The sequence below is a fragment of the Stegodyphus dumicola genome, chromosome X2, assembly GCF_044657685.1.
Source record: "Stegodyphus dumicola isolate Sdum_Otavi_A_Nest chromosome X2, ASM4465768v1".
NCBI lineage: Eukaryota > Metazoa > Arthropoda > Arachnida > Araneae > Eresidae > Stegodyphus > Stegodyphus dumicola.
The window spans coordinates 47,594,901-47,606,061 of record NC_140781.1 but is presented as its reverse complement, the minus strand read 5'-3'; the positions used below and the strand labels follow the sequence as shown (position 1 = coordinate 47,606,061).

The window sequence follows — 11,161 nt, the reverse complement described above, 5'->3', positions numbered from 1 at the left end:
AGGAGGTGTTACTGTCCCACCCACAAATGTACATCAGATTTCAATGTAGCACAATGTCGTCCTTGTATGGCCATGTTTAATCTGAATGGAGTATCAATAAGCTCCCGGTGCGGCCTTGTGAGGCTCCCGGTGCGGCCTCCAGGGAGTTGTTGCATCTGGATAGTGGAAGGCGTGGGACATATGCCTGCTTACCCCTGTTAAACACCAGGCGTCCCCGTCCTCCGTCACCTGTCACCTGTAAGGAGGTGTTGGTTAAGGCAGCCTCGAAATTGCCAGACCTGAGTGCCCCTTCCTCCTAGCACACTGTCTTATTTGACAGAAAGTTATAACCAGGGCATGAGTTTGTCTCTGGTGGTCTCTTCTATCTTATTGAAACGTGAAAATACGTGGTACCGATGTATATGTAAGAGTAGACGCATTCGACAAATTGCTTAATCCTTATTTTGTGTCTACTGTTGCAATAGCAGTAATTTGGTGCAACATTTATCTTTTTTGTTATTGCTTGTTGTTATTGCTTTTTTTACATAAAACAAATGTAAGTGCAGTTACATATTATGTTAAACTTAGTTTAAGGTTTTAATTCGGAAAAGCAACGATTTGAGCATAATTACCCGAAAACTGTTTACCTCTCATGTTTGAACCATTGTCATAATTTTGGCCGCGTAAATTACTAATATCTAAACTATTTTCTTCTAAATTCTTTAATAAGAATGTTGTTCGTCCTTCATTGGTCGTATCTGTTGTAACACCAAAATACTAAAACCTTTCTTTAATACTCATGTCTGTATTTTCTAAATTAAGATACCTCATACAGATTAATATCTGTTCTTGATGGCTGAAACCAGGAGTACAATCAAATAAAATAGAAAAATAATTTGCCTGTTTGACCTTATTTAAAATAATTTGCTTTATATTATCCCCTAATAAGCTAATTGTTTCATTTTGAATCTTCAAGGTAATGAAGCATTTTTTTAGTTTGAATTTGATTAATATATACAGGCATAATAGGATAAAATTTTGTGATCATTTCTATACACTTTAAAAAATTATTATTTCTTTCGAATAACTTATTACTGGAACCACGGAAGGCTAAGTTTTGTTTGGCTAAAAACTGAATGGCATAGGTAATTCTTTCAATAACATCACGCCAATGCTTAGTTTCTTTTTTTAATAGACTTTGAAATTTCGAATTAACAGATGTATTCTTTCTTAATCGTTCTAAGAAATCTGACCAAAGCTGCAAATTCAGAAAATGCATTTAATTTTTTTCATGAAGTTTTAAGTGCTCATTTAATCGGTCTATTCATTAAATTCAGAACTACTCAGTTTTGCGTTTCTGAAACTGTTAAAAATTTTGCAACAAAAACAATAAACATAATTTTTTTCAGTAGAATTTAGCAACCTTTTAACTCTTTCGTTGTTTGGAAATATTCGAAAAAAGTACATCTAAGAAAATTACGTCCATTTTTTCTTTTGAGAAACCGACACTCGAAACCACAATATTCAAGACCATTTTCTATTAAGGCTTGAACTTGGGATGGCAATAATGGACTTGGGCATAATCCGGAATCATCAGGCACAGGAAAATGCGTATCTACTGCAGAAAGTGTAGATTTCACTAGTATATCTTCTGTTTTTTCGACAGGCTGCAATGAAGTTAAAGGTAATTCCCGGGTGAAAACACTTTCTAACTCTTTCTGTTTATTAGTTTCTTTTGGCAATTTCAATGGTAGCTGAGACGTTGATGGACAACTAGTGCTAGTAGCGTGACCTTGGGTATTCTCTGGGTTTTAGAAAAAACTAAGGTAATTTTAAACTTGTAGTTTATTAAGTCTTCCTCTCACTTTCATTTTCTTCATTGCATCCTGATCCTTAGACAGTTTTTCTATTTTTCTTCCGCCATCTGAGGAAAAGTGAAAACAGAAAAAGCGGAAGTAAAAATAAAAATAGAAAATGACTATTATAAGAACTATTTCGTAAAACACTTCTTCTTAAGAACACTCGAAAAGTCACTGTTTGAAACATTTTACCTTTCTTCTGAAAAACTGAGTTTATCTTAAACCATTGCTTGGAAAATATATTAACTAATAGATCAATACCAAATAATTCAAGGAGGTGGTAGTACTCTTTTGTTTATCTTCTCTACATATAATAAAAGAAAGAGTCTGTGTGTGTTTGTTTGTGTCTGTGTGTGTGTCTTTCGTTCGCGCTGCGCAAGCTAATAGACCCACGGCTACGAAATTTAGTACAAAGGTGCATCTAGACAAGAGCCAGTGCACCTCGAAGCGATTTTTCGAAATTCGAATTCGAATTTCTTTTATTTTATGTTTTGTAACGAAATCGCGTCATTTTGAGACATAATGGGCTATAGGAAAGCGAGATTTTACTCTAACACTCCATTTTCAGATCCTCATGAAATGTAGGCACTTAGCTATTTTACGAACTTAAAATAAATTTCGTGTTAACACCTTTTCAACGGGATTTTTTCTAAAAAAGTTTATTTTTTAAAATGTACAGTTCATTTTTCTTTGATTTTTGGACACGTTAAACTTTCATCCTTGCGATTGCTTTTACAAAAAGAATTTTGAAAAAATGATAATATCTTGTATTTAAAAAAAAAAAAAAATTAAATGAAGCTTCCGAGTACACTTCTCCCATCTCACATCTTTAAAAATGTGATTTTGGCAACAATTTTCCTTTGTTAAGGAATATTCTTTGATATCGCCAAGAGATGAATGGAATGGAGAAAGTGAATGGAGAAAGTGGTGTGAAGAGCTACCTCAAATGGCTGAATTCTCCATCTCTTTCATGCATCTCGAACATTAATGTCGAAAATATCGAACTACGTTGCTTTTCAGGTGCAAGTGTCAGAGCCTATGGTACAGTCGCATATTTACGTTTCACGACAGAAAATAAAGAAATCAAAACGGCCTTTGTCTCTTCTAAAAATAGGGTAGCCCCACTAAAATCCCTTACTTTACCGAGGTTAGAATTAATGGGGGCATTGTTATCAGTTAAGTTAGTCAGCAATATTCTGAAAGCACTGAAATTGAGAATTCCGTGCTATTTTTGGACAGACTCAACAATTACTTTTTTTGGATCCAGAAACAACCTTCAAACCCTTTGTCAGGAATCGTGTCGAAGAAATACAAAAATTGAGTTCACCTCAAGATTGGCATTATTGCCCAGGTGTCGACAACCCTGCAGATCTCGTATCTCGGGGAACGAAGATTTCCAAGTTAATAAATGAGATCATTTGGACGCAAGGTCCCCAATGGCTTCAACTCCCTCACGAACTTTGGCCAAGATTAGATATTAAAGAAACAATAGATGAAAACAAGCTGGAATACCGAAAGGGATCCGGTGATATACATCAACTTTTGAATGTACAATCGAAAAAAGTGCAGATGATCTTTTCGAAATATCAAAATATAGCAAATTAGAGAAGGTGTTAAGAGTCACTGCTTGAACAACACGTTTCATTAGAAAATTAAGAAAAACTAGTGGCATTCAAGGAACTCTCACAGCTGAAGAGTTACAAGAAGCAGAAAATTTCTGGATAAGATCAGAGCAAAAGAAAATTTTTGCCGAAGAATATGAATCCCTCAAAGAAGGTAATTCGGTTGGAAAAAATTCTCCTTTGTATAATTTTCTTCCTTACATTGATGAAAAGGAAATCATGAGGTTGAGAAGAAGACTGGAATTTTCTGACTTCTCTTTAGATAACAACATCCAATAATCTTACCTAAAAATTCTCGACTAACGATTCTAATTGTAAGCAAAGAATATGAGAAGATAATGCATGGAGGAATTGCTGCAACTTTAGCTAAAGTCAGATCACGCTTCTGGATTCCTAAAGGACGACAGTTAGTCAAAAAAGCATTAAAAGGTTGTATAACTTGCCAAAAATATTTAGCTAAACCAGCAGACCAGATGACAGCACCCTTACCAAAGGATAGAATCCAAGAATCGCCTCCATTTGCAGTCTGTGGAATTGATTTCGCCGGACCAGTTTACGTAAAGAATTCTAAAGACACTCGAAAATCCTATCTTGTTTTGTTCGTTTGTGCAGTAACCCGAGCTGTACACTTAGAACTTGTATCAGATATGTCAACAGAATCCTTTTTACTTGCATTTCGCAGATTTTTGAGCAGAAGAGGAAACTGCGTAATCATCTACTCTGACAGCGCCAAGACCTTTAAGAGGACAAAGAAAGAACTTGAGAATTTTTCAAAAGTTTTAAAAGATGACAAATTCAAGAATTTCATTGCCAAAGAAAGAATCCATTGGAAATTTATAATCGAACGAGCCCCATGGTGGGGAGGGTTTTATGAGAGACTTGTTAGATCTGTTAAAGAATGTTTAAGAAAAATCGTAGGAAAAGCATTGTTGACTTTCGAAGAAATGTCTACACTACTTGTCGAAGTGGAGTCGGTTCTTAATTCACGACCTCTAAGTTACGTTTACAACGACAATGACGAGCTGCAACCGTTGACTCCAGTGCACTTCTTAAACATTGGACAAACTGATTTGAAGTATCCTTTGACCTTTGCTAGAATCATCGGTAGCGAAACGACAAGAGAAACGCTGTTAAAAAGAAAGCGATATCAAGAATTGCTGTTAAAACAGTTGTGGTGGAAATGGAAGCAACAATATTTATTAGATCTTAGAACTGCCCATTTCTTGAAGAATCCACAACTTCAACCAGAACTAAAAGTAGGAGATGTTGTTTTAGTCGAAGGAGATAATAAAAACAAACTATTATGGAAACTTGGTAGAATCATAAAAATTATTCCTGGACGTGATGGTAAAGTCCGATCATTCGAATTAAAAAACTGGTAATGGGATTTTAAAACGTACTGTTCAACATCTATATCCTCTTGAACTTTAGATATTTTGAACTTTAACGATTTAGTTATGTTTTTTTTCTTTTTTTCTCTATTAATGATTAAATTGAATATCGTTAGTTAAGTTTGTTCAGTTAAGTTTATTTTAATTTTAAATTTAAATTTTAAATATTTTAAAATTTAGTTCATTTATTAGTTATAACATTTATTATTTCATACCTGTATTTGAATTGAAGTGTTTGATTAATTAGTATTTTTTAATATTTTTATAGAATAGTGATTTATGTACTTGATTGTATGTATAACTGAGTTAGATGAACTCTTGTCAGAGTTCAGGTGGGGAGTGTGTTAAGGAATATTCTTTGATATCGCCAACGGATGGCGTTAGGAGTCCATGTATTGGCTTACTTAACCTTTCCCCTTCTGAACACGTGACTTGAAAAAATATTCTTCTTCTTGAAGGTAGAATTTCGATGCACTACGCAATAGAATTCGATTTAGATTTTAGCTGGAACTATTCAGTTCTTGCCTTTTGATCCTTAAATATTCGATTCAGGCATTTTAGCCTACATTGTATATATGTAAATATTAAGTTCAATTAAAATTTATGGAAAACGCTCCAGGCCATACATCTCATTTTTTGGATTATGAGTGATTCGACTTTGATCGAGAACTTTCGTTACATAATGGTGTGGTGCATCGGCCGGGAAACGAACCCGGGCCGCCCGCGTGGCAGGCGAGCATTCTACCACTGAACCACCGATGCACCACACCATTACGTAACGAAAGTTCTAGATCAAAGTCGAATCACTCATAATCCAAAAAATGAGATGTATGGCCTGGAGTGTTTTCTATACCTTTCTTATTGTTGTTGATAGACTTTTGATGAAATCGCATCATTTTGAATAGTTTCATTCTTCCAGAAGTATGGGTTTGGCAACAATTTTTCATCGTATTTCTTATGTCACTGTTTTTAAGAGATTGGCTTATTTCATTGTCAGTTTTTGATATATATAATGCATTTTTATTGATTTTTTTTTTTTTTTTTTTTTTTTTTTTTTTTTTTTTTTTGATAAAGTTGTTCTGCAGAGTAAAATTCTGCGCGGAATTTTTTGTTTTTTGAGTTTCTTTCATGTTATTTTTTGCTTATTTCACTGTTTGTAAGATATTGAAAAGTTCTGCATGATTTTTTTTCTTCAACGGAAAGTTGGTTAATTTTTTAATTAAATGTTATGTTAAATTAAGTGGCTGCGATGTGACTGATGACGCATTTTCTCAGAAGATTCCTAAAGTATCATAACATTTCAATATTTCAGAAAAAGAATCATTCAAACTATCGAGTGAGAAACTGTTTAAAAAATTTTAATTTTATTGTAGAGTTTTTATATAATTTTTTATGTAGTTATGGTGGTGGTTAAGAAGGGGGATATAAATTATGCTTTAACAAACGTTTAATGCACATCTCATGCAATCAGTTTGCTAAAAATTCTAGATGTATATGTTTTTCTGGAGATACATCATGGCCGTATACAAGGGAGGGTTGGAATCTTAACAAAGAGAAAAACGTTCGAAGAACTTACGTGCCTATCGGTCCCAGGTGTGTCTTTCAGGCATTTTTCCGGTACGTTTAAAAGCCAGACGAAGGCTGGCCGCATAGCGGCTGTTAAAGTAAATAACTAAAATTTAAAGTATGTATTTAAGACGTAATGAAGTAACGGAACATTTTCCTTCGGTTTTCCATATAGCCAAAAAACGGAAAATGGCTAGTTTTTGATTTCAGAATACCTTGCATATTTTTACTTCCTCAAATCTCAGATAGGTATATTTTAAATTCAGTGATACTCCGTAAATATTTCAATCTTTTCTTCTCGAAAGATAATAATTTTTAGTTTAATAAACAAAAGGTTCATGCAAAAAAATTTTTCGAGTAATTATGCTCAATTATGTAATTATGTAATTATGCGTCGCTTTTCTGAATTAAAAAGCTAATCTAAGTTTAACATAATATATAACTGCACTTAACCTTTTTTACGTAGAATAATAATAACAACAATCGATCACCAAAAAAAAAAAAAAAATCACAAAAAAGATAATTTTTGCACAGATTACTACGATTTCAACAGTAGACACAAAATAAGGACTATAAGATTTGTCAATCGCGTCTACGGCGCCGGCGTCTACCCTTACATATGCATCGGCATCACGTATCTTCTTTCACATATATTTACAAGATCGGCTCAACTTATGCCCAAAACTGCAAAAAGCATTAGCATAAAAATCAAAGCAACATAAATACTATAGATCTTATGGATGAACTGCAGTTTTTGGAAACTTTTGGAGGAAATGTAGCATCGCCGGTTGAAACTGTAAGTTACGTCGTTGTCAACAACATAGCGGTGTGCAAAAAAGAATTATAGATATATCCCTAGACATCAGCCCTAGAGCATTTTTTATGTCCTGTTGTAATCACAGTTTGAACCTTGTCGCAAACTACGCTGCGAACAGCAATTTATACAGTGCGAACTTATTAGATATCTAAATTAATTTGTTTTCAATTTTAAGATAATAAATAGTGTTCAGGAATATATTTGGTATCCAATGCGTTTAGTGTATTACTTTCCTTCGCTTGCAGTGTTACGTTTTCATAAGATGTTGCTGTTGTGGTTGCTGACTAATGCTCAGTTGTCTAACCTGTATAGTCAGCCCAAACCCACGAAATTCTTCGTGGCAAGGAGTGCAAGATACGCCTGTCGTTGTCAACAACCTGGAGCACCTTACAGGTGACAGTGCGATTTAGCTCAATTTCGCCCCCAATTTTGATGGAGAGCATGCTGGGGGACGGGTCCGAGGGTCTCCCACTCCTATTTCCCTACCACCCACCTTTCGAGTGGACTTTTGCATCGCATATTTAGAGTGCCCTCATGCCGCACGGATACAATACGTTTACAAATATCCATGCCTTCTCCGAGATTTGAACCCGGGCCATTCGGTACGGCAGTCAGCAACGTTAACCACTACACCGGTTGGGTGGCTTTTCATAACAATAAATATGTCTGAGTGTGGGTTTTAACAAAGTACAAAATGTTTGCATATTTAGACAAATTAAAAGATAAAATGTAATTTTTTGGTTCTGCATATTATTATGCTAATAATGCTTCATTTTAAATGTTAACCATAAGCAATGTCCCTTTAATATCGTCACTGCATAAAGGCTCTCGCTAGACATTTGCACGACGGCGCCGATTAGGCTTTGCGCGGGCCTGTATAAACCAGCCATAATTCATTATTGGTATTGGGATTAGTCTCGTTCATTTGAGCTACGAATGCCAAGCCAGTCACAACAACCCTTCTTTCTCAGGCACTCTACCCCTTATACTTGCTTTTCATCTGCATCTTCATTAACCTCTACGACCACTTTCGACACTCACTTCTCTCCACGACTTAATACGAAATTTCACACACTGAATTTTACCCTGTTTTAGAATTTCTTGAGAAGCTATTACACAAGCTATGTTTTCAAAAGAATGTTTATTGCTAGAAACTATTCTTGTTTAATATGCTACTTTCACTTTGCAATTCATGCATTTGTGTATCATAATCTGAACTGCTTCACTACGGAAATATCGCACTTGCACTCTTATCTTAATTTAATGTCTGAATGATTATTAGTATTAGCTGCTAAGTATTATATCTACTATTTTGTATTTTGTGACCTGTGAACTGTATTTTGTGCTTTTGTTATTTTTTGTTACTCTCCTTTCTTTGGCTAGTGTCCTGCATGGTCTAACATTTCAGTCTTCGTCGACAAATCTTCTTCTGAAGTGGTTTTTCTTAAAGCTGCTTGCACAATGGACTCTGTAATTACGTTGAAAACATTGCTTATCCCAAGAGCACCTTCTTTACACCACTGAGGTATTTTATTAAAAATGCATATGGACTCCAAAATTGCCAAAATTCTGTTACCCTGGCTTAGCGTTCCCCGCAGGTACCCAGCAACACCAAATGCATTTCGCCTGAACCTGGATTTCGTAGATGTGAAAAAATAATTAGGTGCGTGAATCTTCTATTCTGTAAGCGTTCAACCGTTTGACAATATGTCATTGCTTAATAAGGGGTATTTACAGGGTCATTCTAAATTGTTTTTACAAAGTAAGAGGGGTGCTAGTCTCATCCAGATGAGCAATATTTACCCTAGAACATGGGGTCGTATTCCACTCTGAGAAGCAGAAAAGAGGAATATTAGAATTCCAACCTGAACTTACAACAGTGTCGAGAGAACGAATGAACGAGACCAAAAGTTGCACAATCAGTTTAGTGAAAAACTCGCAGAGATTGCACAAAACGGATAAAACCGAAAACGAATGTTAATTCGAGCTCAGACTTTGATGGCAAACACTCAAATGCGCATCTTTGGTTGGCAAGGTCTCAACCTCGCAAGCGATTGCAACAAGTTAATTATCTAATCAAGGGCTTATTATCAACTAACATATTATCAACTAACTCCAACTTCCTCTGTATGCCGAGATTAGCATAAAAAGTTCATATTCTGTTCCGGCTGTCAGAACTTCGTGTCAAACAGAAGGGCACTTCAAGTAGAATGAACGCAGCACAGTAAGTCCAGAAGGACAGGATAAAAGATGAAGAAGGGGAGACTTGCTACCTTGATAGTTGATATCAAGGTAGCAGTTTTTCCCCCTAGTAGACAATTTCCCTCTAATAATTTAGATAATTAAATTTTTGCAATCATTTGCGAGGTTGAGACCTTGCCAACCAAAGATGTGCATTTGAGTGTTTGCCATCAAAGTCTGAGCTCGGATTAACACTCGAACGCCAAGTTTTCGGTTTTATCCGTTTTGTTCACTTTCTGTGAGTTTTTTACTAAACTGATTGCGCAAATTTTGGTCTCGTTCATTCGCTCTTCTGACACTGTTGTAAGTTCAGGTTGGAATTATAATATTCCTCTTTTTTGCCTCTGAGAGTGGAATGTAATCCTATATTTACCTGGTATTTATTGCTCATCTCGATGAGTACTATCACCCCTCTCAATTTGTAAAAACAATTTAAAATCACACTGTATATATACATGTATGTCATTTCACTGGTTATCACCAGCTCGACAGCTAATTTCGTAGATTTCGATTGCTTTTCACAACGCCTGAGATCTTTGCACGACCTACTTGATTATTAATTTAATTATTGAACGACTTTAGCCTCTCTTAAACTCCAAAAATTATTTTAAAAAATTAAGTATGCCATGTAAACATGTTTGTATACACATTTCTTGAACTTATTATGTGTAATCTTGTAACAAGTTATTTTCCTGTACTATTCGCAAACTACACTCTTATTCAATATATGGCAGTCTTGGGCCAATGCACCCTGGTGCTACACCAAAATTTTCTCTCCGTGCAAATATGGGCCCTAGTCTGGAAACCGTTGACATGGAAGAACGGGTTGTTTTTTCCGATCTACTCGACAGAGAGCGAGTTTGGTGTTAGAATCTCGATCACTGCTGAGATCGACGCGTCGGAAATTTTTCCGTCAGCTGAGCAGCTGCCATTTATCATCCTGACTGTCGTTTTAGAGCTAAACTGAGCTCAAGACGGCGGAGGTCACGGATAGTTTTTGGAAAATGTACGTCATGGACATTTTAATTTCTTAAGATTTGCTAAAAACTCGAGTGTTTCTCAATAGAAATAACGCATTTGATGCTGACGATTCTACACTGCTGGCCACCCAAATTGCAACACTAAGAAAGACAAGCGATATCACAACAAAATTTATTTAGTAGATAACATGTTGACCAAGTATCAAATGACTAAATTTATAGACTTCTGTGAAGTGTGGTTCCTTCCAGAATTAGTAGCCAGAATAGCCGCCATTGTTGGAGATCATTGCTGCCACATGCCTCGGCATTGATTCAAAGAGGCTTGGGTGTGTCTTGGGGTACAGCAGACCAAGCAGCTTCAACACGTTGCCAAAGTTGATCTGGTGTGGCAGCTTATTATGTAATCTGTGTCAATCGTTCAGCAACCACGGAACACATGTTTTCTATCGGCGAAAGATCCGGAGAGCGAGCCGGCCAGGGAAGCAATTCAATCTAGCGATTGGCGAAGAATCCTTGGACAATGCGTGCCACGTGTGGTCGTGCATTATCCTGTTGAAATACGGCTGTGGGCAAGCCCTGTAGGTAAGGAAGGACAACTGGCTCTAACACCTCGGAGATGTAGTGCTGGCTGTTTAAAGTACCGGCAATTCGTACTAGAGGAGTGCAAGAGTGATATCCTATACCGCCCCATACCATAATACCCGGT

The 11,161-nt window shown here is 36.0% G+C and overlaps 1 non-coding gene across 1 annotated transcript; it reads right to left on the bottom strand.

Annotated features, from left to right (window-relative positions):
- Window positions 1-5,542: 5,542 nt before the first annotated feature.
- On the bottom strand, window positions 5,543-5,613 carry TRNAG-GCC (transfer RNA glycine (anticodon GCC)). Its single transcript has one exon. It is a non-coding gene; the product is annotated as a tRNA-Gly (tRNA).
- Between the last annotated feature and the right edge of the window lie 5,548 nt (window positions 5,614-11,161).